Source organism: Schistocerca piceifrons, chromosome 7, assembly GCF_021461385.2.
Source record: "Schistocerca piceifrons isolate TAMUIC-IGC-003096 chromosome 7, iqSchPice1.1, whole genome shotgun sequence".
Lineage (NCBI taxonomy): Eukaryota > Metazoa > Arthropoda > Insecta > Orthoptera > Acrididae > Schistocerca > Schistocerca piceifrons.
The window spans coordinates 556,792,586-556,818,454 of record NC_060144.1 but is presented as its reverse complement, the minus strand read 5'-3'; the positions used below and the strand labels follow the sequence as shown (position 1 = coordinate 556,818,454).

At 43.7% G+C, this 25,869-nt stretch overlaps 1 non-coding gene across 1 annotated transcript; it reads right to left on the bottom strand.

The window, feature by feature from the left end:
• Positions 1-5,227: 5,227 nt before the first annotated feature.
• Trnap-cgg lies at positions 5,228-5,302 on the bottom strand. The gene has a single exon. It is a non-coding gene; the product is annotated as a tRNA-Pro (tRNA).
• Positions 5,303-25,869: the final 20,567 nt, after the last annotated feature.

The following is a 25,869-nucleotide window of genomic DNA, read 5'->3' as shown; positions in this document are numbered from 1 at the left end:
ACGGGCCACAGGTGACAGGGGGTGAAGGGCGGATGCGGGGGTGTGTTGTGGCTACGGGCGATCAGGCGTGCTGTGACTGTCGAGCAACTGACCGCTCAGGTGGGCCGAGGAGCTGCCGACAGTGTCTCCTCAGCGACTGTCGGTGCGTGTGGGCATCTGCAGCACTCTCACATCACTATGTCACACTTTCCATACAGTCTTTGCATATCAAAGGTATATTACGAAGAAGTTTAAAGGCAAAAAAAAAAAAAAGCACCCACGCTGACTGCTGTTCACCGGCGACGAATGCTGGAATTCTCTCGCCAGTACGGCAACTGGACGTCCACACATTTAATGCTTCATCAGAGAGATAGTCTTTGGTGTGTACAGCGTGAAACGTCTGGAAGCAAATATCCAGGTCGCAGGCGGAAGCATGACGATGTGGGGAATGTTTTCGTGGCATTCCCTGGATCATCCCGTCATTTCTGGAAAGCACAATGGATCAACACAATTATGCATCAACCCATAGAGACAATGCGCAGCAGGACAATGCAACGTGTCACACAGCTCGCAGTGTACGTGCGTAGTTCGGAGGGTTCAAATGGCTCTGGGCACTGTGGGGCTTAACATCTGAGGTCATCGGTCCCCTAGACTTAGAACTACTTAAACATAACTAACCTAAGGACATCACACACATCCGTGCCCGAGACAGGATTCGAACCTGCAATCTTAGCAGTCGCGCGGTTCCGGACTGAGGCGTCTAGAACCGCTCGGCCACCGCGGCCGGCTGTTCGGAGGGCACCAGCATCAGTTTATCGTATTCCCCTGCCCACCAAACTCCCCATATTTAAACCGAATCGAGAGTCTGTGAGACAACCTCGATCGGGGTACGCGCCACGGACGCTCAGCCGAGAAAGCTAGCTAGCTGGCCACGCCACTGGAGCCAGCGTGACTCCACATCCGCGTCAGTACCTCCCAGAAACTCGCTGACACCCTTGCTGCACATCTCGCAGCGGTCCACGGTGCGTAAGGTGGTTATTCGGGCTTCTGACAGGTGGTCACAATAAGGTGATTGGAAAGTGTAGTATGTGGTCTCGCTGCGCGAGTAGGAATTCCGCGACACGCCGCCTGCTCGCTGACGCTGTCCGCTGGGCTGGTGTGGGACGGGAGCCGCGAGCAGAGTTACTCACCCGCGCGGCGTGTCCGGCTGGGGCTGCTGGCTGCGCGGCCGCTCGCTGGGAGGCGACTGCCCGCCCGAGGCGGCGGCGGCGGCGGCGGCGGCGGCAGGCAGCCACGCGCCACGCCCGCCTGACCTCCGACACGCGGGCCACGGCACCGCAGGCGCTGCCGGCGCCGCTGCTCGCCTGCGACCTACCCCAGCACCGCGGAAGACCGCCAGGCCCTGGCTACGTCTACTGTCACACCCATCGTCAACACTGCCGTTAAAAAAAACTGAGGGCCAAGGCGCTTGAGTGTGTAGACCAAGTTGCTCTCTTAGAACATCTACATGGATGCTCTGCAAATCACATTTAAGTAGCTGGCAGAGGGTTCATCGAACCACCTTCACAATTCTCTATTATTCCAATCTCGTATAGCGCGCGGAAAGAATGAACACCTATATCTTTCCGTACGAGCTCTGATTTCCCTTATTTTATCGTGGTAATCGTTCCGCCCTATGTAGGTCGGTCTCAACAAAATATTTTCGCATTCGGATCAGAAAGTCGGTGATTGGAATTTCGTGAAAAGATTCCGTCGTAACGAAAAACGCCTTTCTTCTAATGATTTCCAGCCCAAATCTCGTATCATTTCTGTGACACTCTCTCCCATAATACAAAACGTGCTGCCTTTCTTTGAACTTTTTCGATGTACTCCGTCAGTCCTACCTGGTATGGATTCCACACCGCGCAGCAGTATTCCAAAAGAGGACGGACAAGCGTTGTATACGCAGTCTCCGTAGTAGATCTGTTACATGTTCTAAGTGTCCTGCCAATAAAACGCGGTCTTTGGCTAGCCTTCACCACAACATTTTCTATGTGTTCTTTCCAATTTAAGTTGTTCGTAGGTATTTAGTTGAATTTACGACTTTTAATTAGACTGATTTATCGTGTAACCGAAGTTTAACGAGTTCCTTTTAGTACTCATGTGGATGACCTCACACTTTTCGTTATTTAGGGTCAACTGCCACTTTTCGAACCATTCAGATATCTTTTCTAAATAGTTTTCCAGTTTGTTTTGGTCTTCTGATGACTATTACTCTATAAACGACAGCGTCCTCTGCAAACAACCGAACACGGTTGCTCAGATTGTCCCCCAAATCGTTTATATAGATGTTGTTTTGTTGCGGTCCTCAGTCCTGAGACTGGTTTGATGCAGCTCTCCATGCTACTCTATCCTGTGCAAGGTTCTTCATCTCCCAGTACCTAATGCAACGTACATCCTTCTGAACCTATTTAGTGCATTCATCTCTTGGTCTCCCTATACGAATTTTACCCTCCACGCTGCCCTCCAATACTAAATTGGTGATCCCTTGATGCCTCAGAATATGCCCTACCAACCGATCCCTTCTTCTAGTCAAGTTGTGCCACAAATTTCTCCTCTCTCCAATTCTATTCAATACCTCCTCATTAGTTATGTGATCTACCCCTCTAATCTTCAGCGTTCTTCCGTAGCACCACATTTCGAAAGCTTCTATTCTCGTCTTGTCTAAACTATTTATCGTCCACGTTTCACTTCCATACAAGGCTACACTCCATACAAATACTTTCAGAAACGACTTCCTGACACTTAAATCTATAATCGAAGTTAACAAATTTCTCTTCTACATTTTATATCCTCTCTGCTTCGACCATCATGTTATTTTGCTCCCCAAATAGCAAAACTCCTTTACTACTTTAAGCGTCTCATTTCCTAATCCAATACCCGCAGCATCACTCGAGTTAACTCGACTACATTCCATTGTCCTCGTTTTGCTTTTGTTGATGTTCAGCTTATGTCCGCCTTTCAAGACACTGTCCATTCCGTTCAACTGCTCTTCCAAGTCCTTTGCTGTCTCTCACAGAATTGCAATGTCATCAGCGAACCTCAAAGTTTTTATTTCTCCTTCATGGATTTTTATACCTAATCCGAATTTTTCTTTTGCTTCCTTTACTGTTTGCTCAATATACAGATTGAATAACATCGATGATAGGTTACAACCCTGTCTCACTCCCTTCCCAACCACTGCTTCCCTTTCATGCCCCTCGACTCTTATAACTGCCATTTGGTTTCTGTACAAATTGTAAATAGCCTTTCGATCCCTGTGTTTTACCCCTGCCACCTTCAGAATTCGAAAGAGAGTATTCCAGTCAACGTTGTCAAAAGCTTTCTCTAAGTCTACAAATGCTAGAAACGTTGGTTTGCCTTTCCTTAATCTATTTTCTAAGCTAAATCATTGGGTCAGTATCGCCTCACGTGTTCCAACATTTCTACGGAATAGAAACTGATCTTCCAGGAGGTCAGCTTCTACCAGTTTTTCCATTCGTCTGTAAAGAATTCGTGTTAGTATTTTGCAGCCGTGGCTTATTAAACTGATATTTCTGTAATTTTCACATCTGTCAACACCTGCTTTCTTCGGGATTGGAATTATTATATTCTTCTTGAATATATATAGATAAGGAACAGCAAAGGGCCTGTAACACTACCTTGGGGACCGCCTGGGATCACTTCTGTTTTTCTCGATGACTTTCCGTCAATTACTACTAACGCTGACCTCTCTGACAGGAAATCGCAAATCCAGACACATAACGAAGACGATATTCCATAAGCACGCAGTTTTACTACAAAAATCTCAATTTTTTTGGAACTGATAGCTTTATACGCAGCTGGTCTGAATCATACTTAGCAAACATAAAGCAAAAGGTTATGTTGAATAATTAGTCAATGTAAAAAGGCAGAAAATTTAGTGACTGAGGAAAAAAAAAAAAAAAGATTTCGAAGGGTCCCACAGGGTTCAGTTTTGGGTCAACTCCTATTCCTTGTAAAGGCTGATTTCTTCCATCGCATACAAACTCTAGGGGACTGATCGATGACCTCTAATGAACTTATGTCGGGAAATGCATCGTTTCCATGCTAGAAACCATTTATTCAACCGTACTTTGTTACAGAGCCTGTGGTCTAATACGCACTGTACCACACAGCCACAGTAGGCAAGCTTTCCTCCTAGAGGGTGGTGCTGTTCCTATACAATCAAGCCATAGCGCCCTCTTTTGCCATAGTGACTGCTAATGTTGCGTCAGATTCACTTTCCTGATAACTCACCATGTAGAGGATGTGATACAGCGTTGTACACAATAGTTCCGTATTAGAATCGACAGCTTGCCGACATGTTTACTTATGGGAAGGCAAATGACAATTGGCAGCAGGCAGGTTGAATCAGGAGACCTTTCCACTCCGACAACAACCGCAGCATTCAATGTTTGCACCAGTGTTTCGCCGTTTGTCTGAGACACCGTCGTTTCAGGAAGCAGAAGAACAATGAAGGACATATCGGAAATGTTCGTGCACGCGATTTGAAGGAAAATGTGATTAACAGTGTGGAATGCGACCGCCGTATCAGTTCAAATGGTTCAAATGGCTCTGAGCACTATGGGACTCAACATCTGTGGTCATCAGTCCCCTAGAACTTAGAACTACTTAAACCTAACTAACCTAAGAACATCACACACATCCATGCCCAAGGCAGGATTCAAACCTGCGACCGTAGCAGTCGCGCGGTTCCGGACTGAGGGCCTAGAACCGCTTGGCCACCACGGCCGGCCGCCGTGTCAGTACCAGGCAGTTGGCCCACCAGTACACGGTAAGCCAGACGACCGTGTGGAACGTTCTCCATCACGACTGTTGCTACCCTCATCACTTAGAGTGTCTGCAGGGCTTACTAGAGACACACTTTCCACATCGGGAGCAGTTTTGTCACTGGTTTCTGCACCAAGCAACCACAAATCCGGGATTCGTGTCATCTGTCCGATTCACAGATGAGGCCATCTTTACGCGCAGCAGTATCCTCGGCTTTCATAACAGTCATCTGTGGCATAGTATGCAGAACCCCCGTGGTACGGTGACAGCGAATCATCAGCATCGATGCAACCGGAATGTGTGGGCCACGGTAATTGGCGATCGTATTTTGGGACCACTTGAAACGTCCCCTTAGAAAAATTTAAATTACTGTGCTGGTAAACTTCTACGTTGAAACTTCCTGGCAGATTAAAACTGTGTGCCCGACCGAGACTCGAACTCGGGACCTTTGCCTTCCGCGGGCAAGTGCTCTACCAACTGAGCTACCGAAGCACGACTCACGCCCGGTACTCACAGCTTTACTTCTGCCAGTACCTCGTCTCCTACCTTCGAGTTCGAGTCTCGGTCGGGCACACAGTTTTAATCTGCCAGGAAGTTTCATGTCAGCGCGCACTCCGCTGCAGAGTGAAAAATCTCATTCTGGAAACTTCTACGTTATTTGATATAAAGGCAGCTGAGTAAAACTGAACATACTCAGACAGTTCTCTCTTTACTTATTCTGATCATCACTAAATTGACACACAATATTTTTAGTGCAACGTAGTCTGACTTTCAATAATCCCTACAAAAGAATGGCCCTGACTAACAATAATCTATACCTTTCATGAATCACTTGCTTCACAAAAATTTTCGTTACTCGAACTACTGCAATACAGCGAGCGCCAATACTGCCAGCTAAATAAAAGAAACCACTGAAGGCACTAACTACTGATAGGCATAGTTAGCAAATGAAAGATTTTGATACAGTACAAACAATGTATTTACCTTAATAGCGCTCAAAAGTCTTTATATATGTACGTATATATGATTTTTTGACATCCAATTAAACAAATTTCCTTTTTCTGACGGACACACGTCCAGATCGTCCACTCAAAACTCTGGCATCTCTTTCCCCACATCCACCACTGCTCGAGGCTCACCTCCAACTGCGCAACGTTATGCGTTGTTCACATCCAACTGCCCAACACTACACAACCGAATATTCCAAAAATGCCAACCAGCCACAGACTGCACGCAGCACAGTCAGTGATTTTCATACAGAGCGCTACGTGGCGTTACCAACATAAAAACCTAAAGAGCCCACCTACACACTATTCCTTCCACGTCGCCTAACAGGGTGGAATTATCGGTGTTTCTTGCGGGTGACTTTGTCTCCCCTGCTGAGGCAGAACATGCTACGGTGCGTACACGCATGCGTTGAGGTACCTCGAAACCATTTTCAACACATACTGTGACTGTGGCTGCATGGTACAGCGCATATTAGACCGCAGTCTCTGCAACGATGTGCGTTGAATACATGGTCTCTAGAATGGAAACCATGAATTTTCGGGCATAAGTTCATTAGACCATTTTTGTTCCGTATCCTCTGATCAATCAATCCGTAGAGTTTCTACACAGTGGAAAAAATCAATATGTAACACTATTATTCAATCAGTTATCTAGTTTATAGAAATTTTTTGCCTTAAAATTTGTCGTAATAAAACTCTGATATGGAACGACTGTATGCAAAGTGTGTTATATGTGATGTTAGAGTCCTTTACTAATTTATGTTTGTAAAGAAATATGTGAAATATACAATTTACTAAATAATATTTTGTCATGGATTAATGAAATGAAAATATTCGTGTATGTAAATTTATGCATTTGAGTAAGTTGTCATTTGCATAAAATGGTACACGCTTACGGTCGATTTGTAGGATATGTGTTATGTAAGACGTGGGGGGCTTTTGTACTGTACGGAAGTTACTGTGGGAAGTATAAAAGGTGGCTTGGGTTTCTGGCGCGCTACCTGTAGAATGAGCGGAAACGAGAGGACACAGTCCGTAGGCAGCAGTGAAAGACGCAAGAGTCGGACGGAATAGGCGATGCTTTGCCGCGAAATTGTTACACAGTAGCCTCGGATGACGACTGCTGGATTATTACGGCTTTGGTGCAGGTTGTTGGTTTATGTCATGGACGTTAAAACGACGCCAAGAAGTATTAATTAGTCCGTACTTCAAGAAACTTGTACGCCGTACCATAGGTAGTGAAGGAGCCATTGCTATTAGCCACACCCTACGACTACAGCCAACAGGTTACTAACTGTATAATTGTAATTGTAGAAGCGTGAAACATTAATACAAAATTAACTTTTTTGAATAATTGTTGTGTTGAACATAAAATTTGGGTCATCCTACTATTTTATTCGTAATTATTCACCTATATAGGTTCCTTTCCTGGTGTTTGATTACTCCGAGTAAACCTGTTATAAAAACATTTGTAGTGCTTTATTCAGTATTTACAAACTCTAATTTTCATCTTTGAATAAATGTCTGAAAATAATTGTTGTGGACTAACTTTTAAAGAGCAAGTGAATGTACTGTATGATTTACGTAGTAGAAATGCTCAAGTGAAATGCTCAGGTGAAATGCTCAAGTGAAGTAGATGTTTTCAGACAAATTTAACGATTTTAATATTCTTACTACCTTTGTGGTAATAAGTAAAGTGAAAGTGAGTAAGTAAGTTTTGCTAAAAAGACGAACTTCCTGAGGTTTAAAAAAAAATGTTCAAATATGTGTGAAATCTTATGGGACTTAACTGCTAAGGTCATCAGTCCCTAAGCCTACACACTACTTAACCTAAATTATCCTAAGAACAAACACACACACCCATGCCCGAAGGAGAACTCGAACCTCCGCCGGGACCAGATGTTTTGAAGTTTAAGTTTTTAGTAAAGTAAAGATAAAATTCTTTCGGTATAAATGAAATTCAGTAAAGTACAAAGAGCTATAAAAAGAAGATTGCTTGTGTGGCTCAGTAATACTGAAGTGGGGTTGCATAAAAATACTGAATGACGATATAGAGTGACCACACTCTATCTTTGACTTTCGACAGATCATTTGTTAAGAGAAAAGTATGAACAAAATGTTCTAATAAATTTAAATTTGTGTGTTATGTTATTAGAATGTTTAAGTATTTAATTTGTTGGTTGCACAAAATGCAAACATGTAACTTCCCCTGGCCACTTTTTTTTTCTTTTGTCACACAGGGATGATTAAAAATTCGTGGCCTTTCTAGATCCAGACTATATACAGTATGTACGTGGATAAAGTAGGTAAAAGACTCCTGTGTCTTTCTCAGAACCATATCCTAAAAAATTATATTCATTTGCGCAGTTATGTTAGCGAACAGCAGGAAAGTATGCCAGATTTACTTCTTCTGCTTTTCTTTAACTTAACCATTTCTTTACCTATTAGACATACCACTTTACGAACTTGGTACAGAAAGGTCAGAGATTCAGTATTATTCCATTTTTACTGCGTTTCTTTCTAAGAGCTAGCAAACTCTTAGGAAAAGGAACTAATAGTCTGATTTCCACATCCATTAGTCATACATCACGGTCAGATCCTGTAAAAGGGGTAACATTACACAAAAGTTGTGGAAAGTAGTCACGTTTATGACGTACATCTACATCTACATGCTTACTCAGCAATTCACACTTAAGTGCCTGGCAGAAGGTTCATCGAACCATTTTCATACTACTTCTCTACCATTCCACTCTCGAATGGCACGTGGGAAAAAGGAACACTTAAATCTTTCCGTTCGAGCTTCTGATCTACTAAATGCACAATTTCCCGTATAATGGTGTTATATGTGGCTTTTCCCGAGACAGGACTATTTGTTCTGTTGAGATATAGTGTTATAAACGGACTTCCACTTAACATTCAACAAGCAGAGTAGGTCCTTTTTGCAGACGATCCTAGTGTTACAATAACTCCCATTAGAGAGACAGCAACAGAAGATACTGTAAATGGCATATTCGAAAGACTTGTTAAGTGCAGCAGACTTTGTAATCAGGACAGCCACATCCTGCATATATGATTTTGAAGATAAGACCGCTTCAGCTGCAAGTCCTTTACTTATAGGCACGACCGGTTTCGCAGCGTTTTAGCCGCATCGTCAGGTGCAATCTGTCCAAAATAATAGGTAAAAACTGGTTTAAGGCAGAAAAAGTGACTAAAAGGAAAATATGAACGTATAAAATCAAATCACGTTCCGATCGAGAAAAGGGAGTGGGATGACCCAACTTTGAAAGCTTAAAGGAAGACGTTCCTAATAAAAGACTATCAAGTAGGTTAAAAACATTAATAAATTCCACGCACGATGAATAACAGTATCTGGTAGCTAACGGATCCCCATACACCGAAAAAGTGATCAAAAACCAACCACATATAATCGTCTATGGGTTTATATAAAATTAAGCAGTTCATTTTCCCTCATTTACCTAAAAAGGAGTGAAAAACATACTGGAAAAATGTCAGTTATTCACTCATAAATCGTGGTCCATCCCCCCAAAAACAACAATATAAAACTGTTTTAAGGCCTACCACGAAACTGACAAGCAGTGAAACAAGGGTCAAAATCGCGCCGGACCTAAACAGCTCGATCGGCAGGCAGCAACGCATTGCGAAACCAGATAGCAAGAGGCTGCATTTAGCCTAAGGACGCGCACTGAATGTGATCTAACAGGCGACGTGTCAAAACGCAACTGCGAAAACGCCATATACTGAGATGGAGAGAGGAATCATGTTGAGTGCGAATGCGAATCCGTGGATAACTAGACATGTAGAACAAGGACTGGGCTGATGGCAAAGCTGGATTATCTACATCTACATCTACATTTATACTCCGCAAGCCACCCAACGGTGTGTGGCGGAGGGCACTTTACGTGCCACTGTCATTACCTCCCTTTCCTGTTCCAGTCGCGTATGGTTCGCGGGAAGAACGACTGTCTGAAAGCCTCCGTGCACGCTCTAATCTCTCTAATTTTACATTCGTGATCTCCTCGGGAGGTATAAGTAGGGGGAAGCAGTATATTCGATACCTCATCCAGAAACGCACCCTCTCGAAACCTGGCGAGCAAGCTACACCGCGATGCAGAGCACCTCTCTTTCAGAGTCTGCCACTTGAGTTTATTAAACATCTCCGTAACGCTATCACGGTTACCAAATAACCCTGTGACGAAACGCGCCGCTCTTCTTTGGATCTTCTCTATCTCCTCCGTCAGACCGATCTGGTACGGATCCCACACTGATGAGCAATACTCAAGTATAGGTCGAACGAGTGTTTTGTAAGCCACCTCCTTTGTTGATGGACTACATTTTCTAAGCACTCTCCCAATGAATCTCAACCTGGTACCCGCCTTACCAACAATTAATTTTATATGATCATTCCACTTCAAATCGTTCTGCACGCATACTCCCAGATATTTTACAGAAGTAACTGCTACCAGTGTTTGTTCCGCTATCATATAATCATACAATAAAGGATCCTTCTTTCTATGTATTCGCAATACATTACATTTGTCTATGTTAAGGGTCAGTTGCCACTCCCTGCACCAAGTGCCTATCCGCTGCAGATCTTCCTGCATTTCGCTACAATTTTCTTATGCTGCAACTTCTCTGTATACTACAGCATCATCCGCGAAAAGCCGCATGGAACTTCCGACATTATCTACTAGGTCATTTATATATATTGTGAAAAGCAATGGTCCCATAACACTCCCCTGTGGCACGCCAGAGGTTACTTTAACGTCTGTAGACGTCTCTCCATTGATAACAACATGCTGTGTTCTGTTTGCAAAAAACTCTTCAATCCAGCCACACAGCTGGTCTGATATTCCGTAGGCTCTTACTTTGTTTATCAGGCGACAGTGCGGAACTGTATCGAACGCCTTCCGGAAGTCAACAAAAATAGCATCTACCTGGGAGCCTGTATCTAATATTTTCTGGGTCTCATGAACAAATAAAGCGAGTTGGGTCTCACACGATCGCTGTTTCCGGAATCCATGTTGATTCCTACATAGTAGATTCTGGGTTTCCAAAAACGACATGATACTCGAGCAAAAAACATGTTCTAAAATTCTACAACAGATCGACGTCAGAGATATAGGTCTATAGTTTTGCGCATCTGCTCGACGACCCTTCTTGAGGACTGGGACTACCTGTGCTCTTTTCCAATCATTTGGAACCCTCCGTTCCTCTAGAGACTTGCGGTACACGGCTGTTAGAAGGGGGGCAAGTTCTTTCGCGTACTCTGTGTAGAATCGAATTGGTATTCCGTCAGGTCCAGTGGACGTTCCTCTATTATCCCTTACAATGAGTTAAAACCGACGTAAATTCATATAAAAACCATTATTAGCGGCAGTGGTTTCCATGGAAAAGCAGCTCGTTAATGGTTGTAAAATGGTTCAACATAGTATACACTGGAAAAAAAAATGGAAATTAGCGTATTGCATCGTTGGCCGGGAGGCCCTTATCCGGGGAAGTTCGTTCGCTAACTGCAAGTGTTATTTCGTTCGACGCCACATTGGGCGACTTGCGCGACGGTGATCAGAATGAAATAGTGATGAGGGCAATAGAACACCCACTCCACGAGCGGAGAAAATCTCCAATCCGGCCGGGAATCGAACACGGGCCCGTTTGTATGAGAGACGAGCACGTTACCACCCAGCTAAGCATAGTATACATTAAAATTTCTAAACTATAACAAACAACAGTCGTGCCTATAAATAAAGGAACTACAGCTGAAGCGGTCTCATCTCCAAAATTATGAAGTGGTTACCTGGCACTGCCGGCCGGAGTGGCCGAGCGGTTAAAGGCGCTACAGTCTGGAACCGCACGACCGCTACGGTCGCAGGTTCAAATCCTGCCTCGGGCATGGATGTGTGTGATGTCCTTAGGTTAGTTAGGTTTAAGTAGTTCTAAGTTCTAGGGGACTTATGACCACAACAGTTGAGTCCCATAGTGCTCAGAGCCATTTGAACCATTTTACCTGGCACTGACAGCAGAAAAGTGGTCTCTGATTTGAATAATTGAATCCTATTACTAGCGAACGTCACTTTCCAAAATCGGTATGAAGATATATGTTGACAACTAGTTTCGGCAAGTTAAGCTGCCATCTACGGATCTGAAAAAGTAATCCGTATCACCTGCACAGCACTTTCAAGTTGTATGCCTGTTGTAGGTGACTGGTACTGACACTTGCTGTCTTCTTACATAAAGAACCTGTATCGGGAAACTGTATGCCTGTTGTAGCTGACTGGTACTGATGTGCTATCTCCTAATGTAGAGAAACTTGTCGATTTTGTTTACAAGCACTACAGTTTTAGTTGTGGGCTATCGCCATCATTTTAGGTATTGTACAAACACGGCAAATAATTATTTGTTATTTTTCTAAGTTATTGCGTCAAAGACTGCTGCCACCCGGTCGTACCTCTAAACACAATTCAAACCGTTTGAATCCTGCCCAGCAGTGTGTCGCCAGCTGTCAGCATGAACACAGCTGGTAATATCCTACGAGCCAAATGTATCTGATCATAAGCTTTTGTGTGTGTTTGGCACAATCAAGGTTTTATTGCATAATGAATAACGCTGTATTGGAGTCGCTCCTCCAGCGAGGTGTGTCTTCAGAAACTGTAACTCACAGTGCACCAATCAATCAGAATCTATTCATTCAGTATTTTAGAATGGGGGCACTTAGTGACTTCCAACTAACTTCGTACATAATTTCAAACCCTTACGAAACTTTTTCTAGCTCACACACATCACAAAATGGTGAAATGAAAAAAAAATTATAGCTTACTACGTTTCTTCTCGCCGTGCAGTAAAACTTCAGCATGAGCCATGGCGTCGTAATTTATTACTTCTGTACTACCAACTCGGCTAACGACCTTGCCGCTTCCCGTCAGATCACCTAAGTTAAGCTCTGTCCGGGTTGGCTAGCACTTGGTTGGGTCACCGTCCGGGTCTGCCGAGTGCTGCTGGCAAGCAGGGTGCACTCAGCCGTTGTGAGGCCACTTGAGGGGTTACTTGACTGAGAAGTAGCGTCAGCGGTCACGAAAATTGACAACGGCCGCGAGAGCGGTGTGCTGACCACATGCCCCTCCGTATTCGCACCAGGTGACGCCTAAAGGACTGAGGATGACACGGCGGTCAGTCGGTAGCACTGGGCCTTCACGGTCTGTTAGGACAAGGTTTTTATTTTTTACCTTGAACTCTATTCGCAATACGTTTTGCAGACAGTTTCCGCATATACCACTGATTGTACCTGCAAAATTATACCATTGTACGATACATAGTCTAGATATGACGTCATAAACATTTAAATGCGTGAAAAACTAGCTTTTGCTTAAAATTGCTCTCAAATTACCCAGGCCATACTCATCGAGTGTTTGATAATGCGAGCACATAACGACTTCCATCAAGCTTTAGAGATGAGTTCAGACCTTTTCTGAGCTTCTTCTCGCTTACGTACTTTACGTCGAATATTCAATAGATTATGTCATTTGTAAGTAATCAGACGTTTGAACCAATTTTATACATGGGAGTTGGATGCGTTAAGGGGAGACGAAAGGCAGTTTTTATCCCTGTTCTGCCAATGCTATTTCACCCTTTAAATAGATAAACTTTTCAAAAGAACTGTCAGTTTTAAAACAGACATACTCTTACTGACTGTATACAACATATATGCCTGCATTTACAAGTAAAATACAAAATACCTCTTATGAATTTGAATATTTTAAATAAGGAATTTCTCTTCATCTATTTGCAGCAAGAATTTTGTAGCATTTCCACTAGATTTTATGCCCAATACTTCCAGAACACACAGTTTTCTTGTTACACCACCACTGAAGCCTAGAATAGCGTTCTAAACACCAAATTTCAGGATTGTAAGCTGAACAAATGCAGTTTTCGGCACCGGGTCCAAATGACAGAATTCACGCATTCATTAAAATTTTGCATTTCCCATGAACCACATCTCTTCAACAAAGTATTTTTACGAAGATCTCTAGATATAGGTTTAATTTGATTCAGTACTGCTGCAGGTAAAGAATGTTTGTGGTCGTACATTGCACTTCTTCTATACTTGCACCAAGTATCAGGATCATTCGGGAAAGACAGCACTGATGCCTGTCATTTATGGAAAGCTTATGGGAAATGATAGTCCATACAGCTTTTTTCATGTTTTCTGAATTCCCTCCATTTCTTCTTATGGCCAAGCTATAATAGTTCTGTAGACAATCTATTTCAACATTTGTCAGGCAACCTTTACCACGCTCGGAAACAATCACAAACGCGATCAGAACGATCACTATCGATATTAAATACACGGTAGGAAACTTTGACACGATAAAACAACAGAGGCAGAGAATAATGCACAAGGAAGAAAAGAAACCTGCGCATTGTCTCTGCATGGTGCACAAGAAGAAGGCGTGGCATTTAAATGCCAGCTCGTACACAGCGTCAGGAAAACCATCATAACTCATGAAAAAAATTCTCTTATTTATATCAAACAAAAACTGTTTTACGCACGAAGTAGCGGGCATTTCAAACAAGCAGAAATCTAAAAATCGATTTTTTTAGCCCGTTTGCCTTCCGTTTTCCCTCAATGAATAGTGTGGGAGAGGGTGGGATGGCGGGGGGATTTACTGGTGAAAATAGGATGGGTGATATGATACTGCGAGATCAATTTGACAAACATCCAAGACACCTGGGTCAGGGGATGGTTTAAAGTCGTATGGTTCCATACAAAATGTGAAGCCCTTGTGACCGGCCCATGTGGCCGAGCGGTTGTAGGCGCTTCAGTCTGGAACCGCGCGACTGCTACGGCCGCAGGTTCGAATCCTGCCTCGGGCATGGATGGATGTGTGTGATGTCCTTAGGTTAGTTAGGTTTAAGTAGTTCTAAGTTCTAGGGGACTGACGACCTCAGATGTTAAGTCCCATAGTGCTCAGAGCCATTTGAACCATTTGAAGCCGTTGTTATTGTTGTTGTGGTTGTGGCCTTTATTCTAAGACTGTTTTGATGTAGGTATCCTGGCTGTGCAAGTTTTTTATCCCTGCACAGCTACTGCAGACCTGCATTCATTCGCACCTGCTTGCTCATTCAGACTTTGTTCTCCCTCTACAACTTTTACGCTCTACACTTCCTTCCATTACCAAACTAACGATTCCTTAATTCTTCAGTGTGTGTCCTCTCAGTCGATACCTACATTTACGAAATGTGTTCAAAAAGTAAGGTGACGTTATAGTTTTATGAAAAAATATATATTTATTCATCAATATTCATGTTTTCCCCTTCAAAGTAATTCCCCTCAGATACAATGGACTTCTGCCAACGGCCCTTCCAATCGTCGAAGCAGTTCTCGAAAGCACTTTTTGGTACAGCCTAGAGTACTTCCAGCGATACAGTTTCTCTTTCCTCAATCGTTCAAAATCTTCACACTTTCATAGGTCTCTTCAGTTTTGGGAACAGTAAAAAGACGCAAGGGGCGAAATCCGGTGAATATGGTGGCTGAGGTATGATTGCCGTGTTGTTTTTGGCCAAAAAATCTCTGACAAGCAACGATGAATGAGCAGGTCCATTGTCATGATGCAACAGCCATGAACTGTTTTTCGACAATTCCGGACTTTTTTGCGTTTTCCTTCTCGCAGACGGCGCATACCGTCAAGGTAATACTCATTATTGACTGTACGACCTTGAGATAAAAATTCATGATGCACTGCGCCACGGTAATTGAAAAAACCATTGAGCAAAGTTTTGACATTTGACTTGGCGTGCATTTCCAGGTCTTAGCTCTCAGGGATTCTTCCAGTGGGACAATTGGGCTTTGGTTTTGACGTCATAACCGTAAACTCATGTTTCGTCACCAGTTAAGACACTTTTGAGCAAATCAGGATCGTCACTGACGTCATTCAAGAGCTACTGAGCGATGCTCATGCGACGATTCTTCTGATCAAAATTGAGAAGTTTTGGAACAAATTTCGCTGACACACGTCTCATGCCCAAAACATAATAAAAAATTGCATGACACGAGCCGACCGATATGCCAACATCCTCAGCAACTGCCCGCCGGAGTGGCCGTGCGGTTCTAGGAGCTGCAGTCTGGAGCCGAGCGACCGCTACGGTCGCAGGTTCGAATCCTGCCTCGGGCATGGATGTGTGCGATGTCCTTAGGTTAGTTAGGTTTAATTAGTTCTAAGTTCTAGGCGACTGATGACCTCTGAAGTTAAGTCGCATAGTGCTCAGAGCCATTTTTAGCCTCAGCAACTCCTATTGCGGTAAATCAACGATTTTCCAAAACAATGTTCTTCACAGCTTCGACGTTATCATCTGTTGTTGATGTGGGGCGTCCAGAGCGAGATTCGGCATTGGCATCTTCTCGGCCATTTTGGAAGAGCTTATACCGCTTGTAAACATTTTTTTTACTTAGAGTAGACTCCCACTGTCAACATTGCAAGTGTTTTAGAGCACTTGATTCCATTTTTCACACAAAATTTAATGCAAATTCTTTGCTCCATCTTTTAAAATCGTTGAAAATCGCCAAGCAACTAAAACGCGGCTAACCTTTCTATCTGTCAAAAACAAACGAAATATGCTGTACACATGGAACTGTGAACATATTTTGGGGACATGTGTACGAACATAACAAAAAATAGATCGATAGGTTAATGTGCGGTGACCGCGCAATTTGAAAATTCAGCTTACTTTCTTGAACAGCCCTCCTATTCCAGTTGTGTTACAAATTACTTTTTCTCCCACTTCGATTCACTACCTCTTTATTAGCTATTCGATTTAGCCATCTAATCGTCGGCATTCTTCTGTAGCACCACATTTCAAAAGCTTCAGTTCTGTTCTTCTCTGAATTGTCTGTCGTTCACATTTCAATTCCGTGGAAGGCTACTACACTCCACATAAATACTTTGAGAAAAGAGTTTCTAGCAATTAAATTTCTCAATTTCTGTTCGATGCCAATAAATTTCACTTTTTTCAGAAAAACTTTTCTAGTTATTGGCAGTCTGCATTTTACATAATCTCTGCAGAAGATGAAGTAGGGAATGGAGGATTTTTTTTTCACCGTGAACGTAGACCATGTTACACGTGTGAAGTGCCAGTCACTAACTGTAAAATCAAAGACTTGGCCCAAGTGAATCCAATCTTATTTTTAAGGAAATATTCAGTGTAAACGTATTAATAAAGGACGTTACCTAGAAATTAGTTGAACATACGGCAAGGAACACCCAGCTGAATCTCGAAGTAAGCTGCGCTAAACACTGACAGCTTTGGCAAAGTTATCTGACGGGGAATAATGTCGGGGTTAATCAGTTTCCTAACATATAAATGTAGAGCACGTAGCCGCAGGTGGACAGCAGTGATTGTGTGTTCGTACCGGAAAGAGAAATGAAATAAAACGTGCAACTTGCTTCTCTGACTGGTCACGAGTGAGTCTGCATGAATTCACTGTAGTGTTGGAAAAAAGCGCTAACTCGGATCCGTTCTGACCAGCTGATGCCGCCGGATATTCGTACCACAACTGTTGTGTGTTGGTGAGTAGACTGCGGATGGTACAGATGGATGCCGCCGAAACTCGTCTATCAATTCAGGCTGCCTCACGAGCACCGAGAAGTGTAAGCGCATCTGCCGCCAAGTTAAGAGCGTCTGTACCCTTCGCCTCTCTGCTGCCAAGTCTCTCTGCCGTGAACCGTGTACTCAGAGGATCCGTAAGCAAGCGTGTCCGCCAGCTGCGTCTCGTGTGTCTCCTCCGCTCTGAGTTCATGTCTAAAAGATCATCCGCGAGTGGGCTAAAAGCTCGTCCAGCTCTATCCAGTCGGGTAACTGTTAGGTTGTTACTTTTCTCCCACCAAAAGCTGTGTAAAAGTCACCCTCCAATCGACTAGCTTTTCGCATGCTATGTTTCAAGACTTCTGCACTCGTGAGACTGAGGCAGTGTCTCGTTTCTTTATTCCACCAATTCACTGGGTAAGGTACACTGCTCTCCGCAGAAAGCGTTTTGACGGAAGGGCTGTGGTGTCACCGCCAGACACCACACTTGCTAGGTGGTAGCTTAAATCGGCCGCGGTCCATTTAGTACATGTCAGACCCGCGTGTCGCCACTGTGTGATCGCAGACCGAGCGCCACCACAAGGCAGGTCTGGAGATACGGACTAGCACTCGCCCCAGTTGTACGACGACTTTGCTAGCGACTACACTGACGAAGCCTTTCTCTCATTTGCCGAGAGACAGTTAGAATAGCCTTCAGCTAAGTCCATGGCTACGACCTAGCAAGGCGCCATTAGCCTTACATAGTTTGATAGTGATCGTATGAAATGTCTCATCAAGAACGTTGTATTCACAACAAGGATAAATAAAAGTTAAGTATTCGAGGAGCTGCATACATTTCTTATTAGCATTCAATACTTATCCTGTTCCAGAATTCACGCCCGTCTGCGTTAGATAGCGTGCATTTCGGCCCTCCTCTATCTACAAGGTGTTGGCACATTTGCCAACACATCAAGGGCCTAGCTGAAAAACACCTATTTTTTTTGTAAACGGTGAAGGTGGAATGGGGGGAAAGGAAACGAGCTATGGACGTCAGTTGCATCGGGACTTAACGCAGAATCAGCGGCGATGAGTGAAAATGTGTGGCGCAGCGGGATTCATTCCCCGGATCTCCTGCTTGCTAGGCAGTTGAGTTAATCACTGCCTCACCCAGACGCCCTACTCACACGGCATTCACATTTTTACCGTGCTTATCGCTGTTACACGGACCACCTCAGCACGGCTCTCGGCCGACCCACACCTGCACCAACCGCCATCTGTCCACTGTCGCCGTTCATGTCGTCCCTGCTCGCTACTTCGAGATATCGTCAAGTCGGACGTAATTTTGCGTCCGCACTGAAGGTCGTTGATTCATTGCCCATCGAGGTGAATCAATTATACGAATACGTCCAAAAGGACACCACGCATTCATATAATCTATTTATTTACTGGGGCGAATTTCGACGGGTCGCCTTTTTTAGCATACGGCTGCGTTTGGAAGGGGTCAACGCCTCCTAAAACCGAGCAGCGATTTTTTCTAAATCCACCCATTCTGCTGCAGCACAACTCAGAACGGTCTCTGGGCTCGCGTCCCCACTCTGTCTAAATGCTGAATTCCCAAGGCTTCTGCCGACGCAGCTGAAAAAACTACCATCACATGCACAGAATATAAAGGTTATTACACTCGTAGCTTGAACTAAGAATAAGTTGATCGGTATAAGGATGATTTAAATGGATGATTAATTGAATCTGCCTATTACAGGAATGAGACTTGTCAAGTTGGGAATGGCTTGACGCTTCTCAAACTATTATTAAATTATTTCATGACGTACAGATGCGTGCCCCGACCCTCAACACTATGCATGCACTGCTCGATAGCGACATTGCGCATTCCGCCAAGTTTTGCATTGTAGCAGTTGGCGCGTGGGAGGGGGGGAGGGAGGGGGGAAGAGAGAGGCTCACATAAATTTATACTTCACCGAATTACTTATTTTCTTTCTTCGCCAGTTTAATGCTATTTAATAATTTTAGAACGTCCACATTTCATTTTAGTGTCAACTTGATTCCTTGAAAATGCATGCATTTTGTAGAAGAAAATAGATTCCTTTTTAATATTTTCAGTTTCGTATTTTTCTTAAAGTTCTGATAATATAGTTACAAATTACACAGTTGATTAGAATATTATAAAACACTTTTTGCTTTGAATATTTTTTGTTGATGTTGTATACGTAATCGTTTATGAGTTAACTAAGCAAAGAATCTGCAGGTAGCGGCTACTCAACTAAGATTCCACATGTGGCAAAATAATAGAAACACATACCTATCGACACCATTACGTTGCCCGATATTTATAGATTGCTGACTTACTTACTCACCATCACCTATCACGAAACTACAGACGTGCGAGTGCAGCTGCAAGTAACAGGTATCTAATTTAAATTTAACTGTAAGGAACTCTTTCCAGACAATATTTGTTTGAATTTACCCTCATATGGAACTGAAACGTTGACGAGAAACGGTACAGATATCATGAGGTGACAGCAAGTGATAATAAAAGACAAAATTATGACCAAAATAATTCAACAAAATTTAAGATGAAAGACCGACATTTTATGGCTGTAAAATATCAAATGTTTGTCGGTTGAAGAGTCAAAAGGAGGTTCTCAGTATTCGAAAATAAACAGGATAACTTTGGCCATTATATAAGCACAACGACGATTATAATATCAGCAAGAGTCTTCACGGAAAAGAGGCGAGGAGTGTTAAGTCAGCGGCAGTCTGAGACTAAACTAGCGTAGGAATTCCCAAATGAGGCACGTGGCAGTCGCTGATTCGTGTAAAATATCCGAGTGATGTGATGTCCTCAACTAATACCACGTATATTATTGACAAATATTTGGTCTCTGTAGGCGTATCGTTACTGTTTCTTTAACATAAAATAATTTAATTATTAGCCTTAGCCTTCACTCACCTATTATATTGCAGTCCGAGGCGTTTGAAGTTATCTTTTGTCAAGGAATAACATTCGTTATTCACGTGTTTGCATACTGCACTGATACCGTCTCAAAATTTACCCTTTTTTGGTGGGTGGCCAGATTCAAACACAAGTACAAGAGGTCTCTGCTGATGTCAAGGATGACTTGTACTGTAATATCTTTTACCCACAGGTAAGTTTCATCTTCTGTAAGAACGTAATTAATTACATAATGAGGCCACGGGCAGCCTAAGGAATTTTGTAAATGTCTTAGTGTCTGGAAAAGTTAACTTACCCATCCAAACTTCTGTTGTTTATGTCACTGTTGAAAATTTTTTCTTCTCAAATTAAAAATACGAGCGTAAGTCAATTCACATCCGCAAAGTAGTTATAAAATTTTATTGTAATCAAATAGGAAACTTACAAGAACATCAACACATAGTATCCTTGCGTTTCAACGCACTTGGTCCATCGTTGTACGAGCTACCTGATGCCCACGTAAAAGAAGGTTCTCGATTGAGGTTCGAGCCAGGAATGCACCGCTTCTTTCACTGCTTCGTCAGAGGGAAATCGACGACCCTTTAATGCCTGTTTGAGTGGACCAAACAAGTGATAGTCAGAAGGGGCAAGATCGATAGTGTATGGAGGATGATCCAGTACTTCAGATTTGAGTTTCTGGAGCGTTTCAGCAGTGTGGGCAGCAGTATGCGGACGGGCGTTGTCGTGCCACAACACCTTTTGACAGCAATCGTCGGCGTTTGCTTCGAATTGCAGGCTTTAGCCTGGCAGTAAGCATCTCACAGTAACGTACACTGTTTATTGTTGTGCCCCTTTCCCTTAATGTTCCAGAACTGGACCTTGTGCGTCCCAAAAAACAGTAAGCATCAGTTTTCCAGCGGACGGTTGGGTCTTGAACTTTTTCTTGCATGGCGAATTTGGATGTTTCCATTCCATACTCTGCCGTTTACTCTCCGGCTCGTAATGATGGATCAATGTTTGTCATCACTAATGATCCTGTCTAAGAAGTTCCCTTCGTTACCATAGCGATCCAAATCTTTTTTGCAGATGTCCAAGCACGTTTGTTTATGCAACTGAGTGAATTGCTTTGGGACTCATCTTGCACAAACTTTGTGAAACCCAAGTCTGTTGTGGATGATTTCGTAGGTAGAACCGTGTATAATTTGCTGACGATGTGCCATTTCGTCAACAGTTAATTGTCTGTCTAAAAGAATCATTTCACGTGAACGCTCAATGGTTTCTTCATTTGTGGCGGTAAACGGTCGTCCGGCTCCTTCATCGTGCGTAACACTTGTGCGACAATTTTTGTGCGGAATTTTTCAATCCATTCGTAGATACTCCGTTGTGGCAAAACACTGTTCCCGTACTGTACCGAAAGTTTTCGATGATTTTCTTCCCCTGATATGCCTTTCGACCGCAAAAAACGGATCACTGAACGTTGCTCTTCTTTGGTGCAAACAGACAGCGGAGCAACCATGGTTAACAGCACGGCAGCGGTAACGAAACTAACCCAGCAGCTTGAAACGTGCAAAGATATAACAACAAATAAACAAAGCATGCGTCATCAACGTAAAACGACAGTAATACCAAAATAAACAAAAATATAACTAAATTACGGATAATAATTGACTTACCCTCGTATTGTGGATGAGTAAAATGATTACCTTACCCGTGATTTCAATAACACTAAAACAGTTTTATGTTATTCATTCGACTCCTTGTGACATCCCCATGCGCCAAAGAATTGGTTTCTCTCTGCGGCAAGCCCGCATCTCGTGGTCGTGCGGTAGCGTTCTCGCTTCCCACGCCCGGGTTCCCGGGTTCGATTCCCGGCGGGGTCAGGGATTTTCTCTGCCTCGTGATGGCTGGGTGTTGTGTGCTGTCCTTAGGTTAGTTAGGTTTAAGTAGTTCTAAGTTCTAGGGGACTTATGACCACAGCAGTTGAGTCCCATAGTGCTCAGAGCCATTTGAACCATTCTCTGCGGCAAGTCACGAGCAATTTTTATTTGGTCAGGGCTTTGATGGCACGGGGGCGCAGAGGAAATATTTCAAGCCAGGCTGGCGCCACGATACTTTGTTTTTTGTTGTCCATTGAGTGACAAAAGGCGGTCGCAACTTACACCCTCAGTCTGCAAACAGCTGCGTTTTTGCCGCCCTTTTAGTTTCAAGTGGTCAGTCTTACGAACCAGATTTGTGGACATGTTGAGTTTCTGTGTCACCATGTTGCACAAAATAAAAAAATAAAAAACAATTTTATTCCGTAGTTTACTTCCTCATACATTTTGTCCGTGTCCGCTATAACTTTCCCACTTTTCTCCAGTACCAAACCTTAAAATTTTCCAAATATTTTCTTACCGTTATCTTAAGGTATAAGCTTCTAGTTTATAAAGTACAATACTGCACTGATCCATGATTGAATGAGGCCCAACCGGCCGGCCTCTTTGCTCATCTCAGTGCAGTCATTGCTACAGCACTCCTCGATCCAGTACCCAAGAAGCTATAGGCATTTTTCGTACATTAACTATGCAAATATTTGTACTAGTCGAAATTTCCTGTTGATCACTAAAATCTTCCCTAGTCTCACTCTAAGGACTGTTATGCACCTTTGACCAGTAGTCAGCAACCGAGACGTCATCAGCCAGTAGGCATTAGGGAAACTACGGGCTGTGAAGCCCTTGGCTGTCACGAGTAGCGGTTGGTCGTATAAGAAACGCAGGAACGAACAGCCCTGGCAACCAGAGAGTGGCGCAGCCAGCGACGTGGTATCAAACAAACCAAGTGCGAGCACTCAGTTTATCAATCAGGTTGCAACCAATGTGTCTGTGAGTAGTTTCTAGAAAATGATGTTGTATACAAAGCCAATAGCCTTCCCGCAATTCTCACAGTGGTTCTCATCAGATCACCAAAGTTAAGCGCTTGTGTAAGCGACCGTCCGGTCTGCCGAGTGCTGTTGACGAGCGGGATGTACTCAGCCTTTGTGAGGCCAGTTGAGGAGCTACTTGACTAGGAAGTATCGGCTCCGGTCACCAAAACTAACAACTGCCGGGAGAGCGCTCTGCTGGCCACATACCCCTCCATATCCACATCGAGTGACGCCTGTGGGCTGACTCGGCAGTCGGACGGTACCGTTGGGTCTTCTAGGTCTTTTTGGGAAGAGTTAAGTTTTTTTTAGGCGTTGAATACAAAGGTACATATCACCAAAACTGAAGGTCGTTGGACGATATGGAACGTCTGTTCCACTGAATATTTGTATCTGAAGATGAAAGGAAATACACTACTGGCCATTAAAATTGCTACACCACGAAGATGACGTGCTACAGACGCGAAATTTAACCGACAGGAAGAAGATGCTGTGATATGCAAATGATCAGCTTTTCAGAGCATTCACACAAGGTTAGCGCCGGTGGCGACACCTACAACGTGCTGACATAAGGAAAGCTTCCAACCGATTTCTCATACATAAACAGCAGTTGACCGGCGTTGCCTGGTGAAACGTTGTTGTGATGCCTCGTGTAAGAAGGAGAGATGCGTACCATCACGTTTCCGACTTTGATAAATGTCGGATTGTAGCCTATCGCGATTGCGGTTTATCGTATCGCGACATTGCTGCTCGCGTTGGTCGAGATTCAATGACTGTTAGCAGAATATGGAATCGGTGGGTTCAGGAGGGTAATACGGAACGCCGTGCTGGATCCCAATGGGCTCGTATCACTAGCAGTCGAGATGACAGGCATCTTATCCGCATGGCTGTAACGGATCGTGCAGCCACGTCTCGAGCCCTGTGTCAACAGATGGGGACGTTTGAAAGACAACAACCATCTGCACGACGACGTTTGCAGCAGCATGGACTATCAGCTCGGAGACCATGGCTGCGGTTACCCTTGACGCTGCATCATAGACAGGAGCGCCTGCGATGGTGTACTCAACAACGAACCTCGGTGCACGAATGAGAAAACGTCTTATTTTCGGATGAATCCAGGTTCTGGACCATCATGATGGTCGCATCCGTGTTTGGCGACATCGCGGTGAAAGCACATTGGAAGCGTGTATTCGTCATCGCCATACTGACGTATCACCCGGCGTGATGGTATGGGGTCCCATTGGTTACACGTCTCGGTCACCTCTTGTTCGCATTGACGTCACTTTGAACAGTCGACGTTACATTTCAGATGTGTTACAACCCGTGGCTCTACACTTCATTCGATCCCTGCGAAACCCTAAATTTCAGCAGGATAATGCACAACCGCATGTTGCAAGTCCTGTACGAGCCTTTCTGGAAACAGAACATGTTCGACTGCTGTCCTGGGCAGCACATTCTCCAGATCTCTCACCAACTGAAAACGTCTGGTCAATGGAGGGCGAGCAACTGGCTCGTTACAATACACTACTCTTGATGAACTGTGGTATCGTGTTGAAGATGCGTCGGCAGCTGTACCTGTAAACGCCATCCAAGCTCTGTTTGACTCAATGCCCAGGAGTATCAAGGCCGTTATTACGGCCAGAGGTGGTTGTTCTGAGTACTGATTTCTCAGGATCTATGCACCGAAATTGCGTGATAATGTAATCACATGTCAGTTCTAGTATACTGTATTTGTCCAATCATCTGCATTTCTTCTTGGTGTAGCAATTTTAATGGCCAGTAGTGTAATTCACACCTGTGCTGGCGGAGTTTATTGAGAAACTTGAAGGACTAATTCTGGCTCCTGAAGATATTCTTGTAAGTTTTGTCACAGTGTCCTTATTCACTATGATTCCTGCTAACGACGTTATGATTTTCATAACGAACATTTTTCCAGGAGATCTGACTGCTCTTTTTGGACATTTCCTTACTTCGAGTCAGTTCCAGTGGGACGATGAATTTTTTGAGCAACTTGACGGTGTAGCAATGAGTAACCCATTAGGTCCTGCGATCGCTAATTTCTATATGGAGAAATTCGAATAATCGGCTCTGGACAAACCATCTCGCTGGTATTGGTTTGTAGATGACACATTTGTGGCTTGGCCCCATGGTGGAAAGGCTTTGGAAGAATTCTTTTATCATCTAAAGAAAATTAATCCAAAAATCCAATCAACATGGAAATGGAAAATGATAATAGAACATCTTTCTTGAATGTTTTAGTTATGCTACGGTCGCAGGATGGAATCCTGCCTCGGGCATGGATGCGTGTGATGTCCTTAGGTTAGTTAGGTTTAAGTAGTTCTACGTTCTAGGGGACTGCTGACCTCAGACGTTAAGTCCCGTAGTGCTCAGAGCCATTTGTTTTAGTTAGGGGACTGTCCGATGGAAGTTTGGAGCATAAAGTTTTTCGGCAAGTAACACATAGCGACGGATATTTGCATAAAAACTCCGATCACCATCCACAACAAAAGTCTTGTCGATAGAGCCGAACGGAAATGCTCATCGGAACACCTGGACGCTGAAATAAAACAAATGGCTACTCAGGGAAAGAGGTAAAGAGAAATTTGCGACCAAGGTACAGATGACCGAAG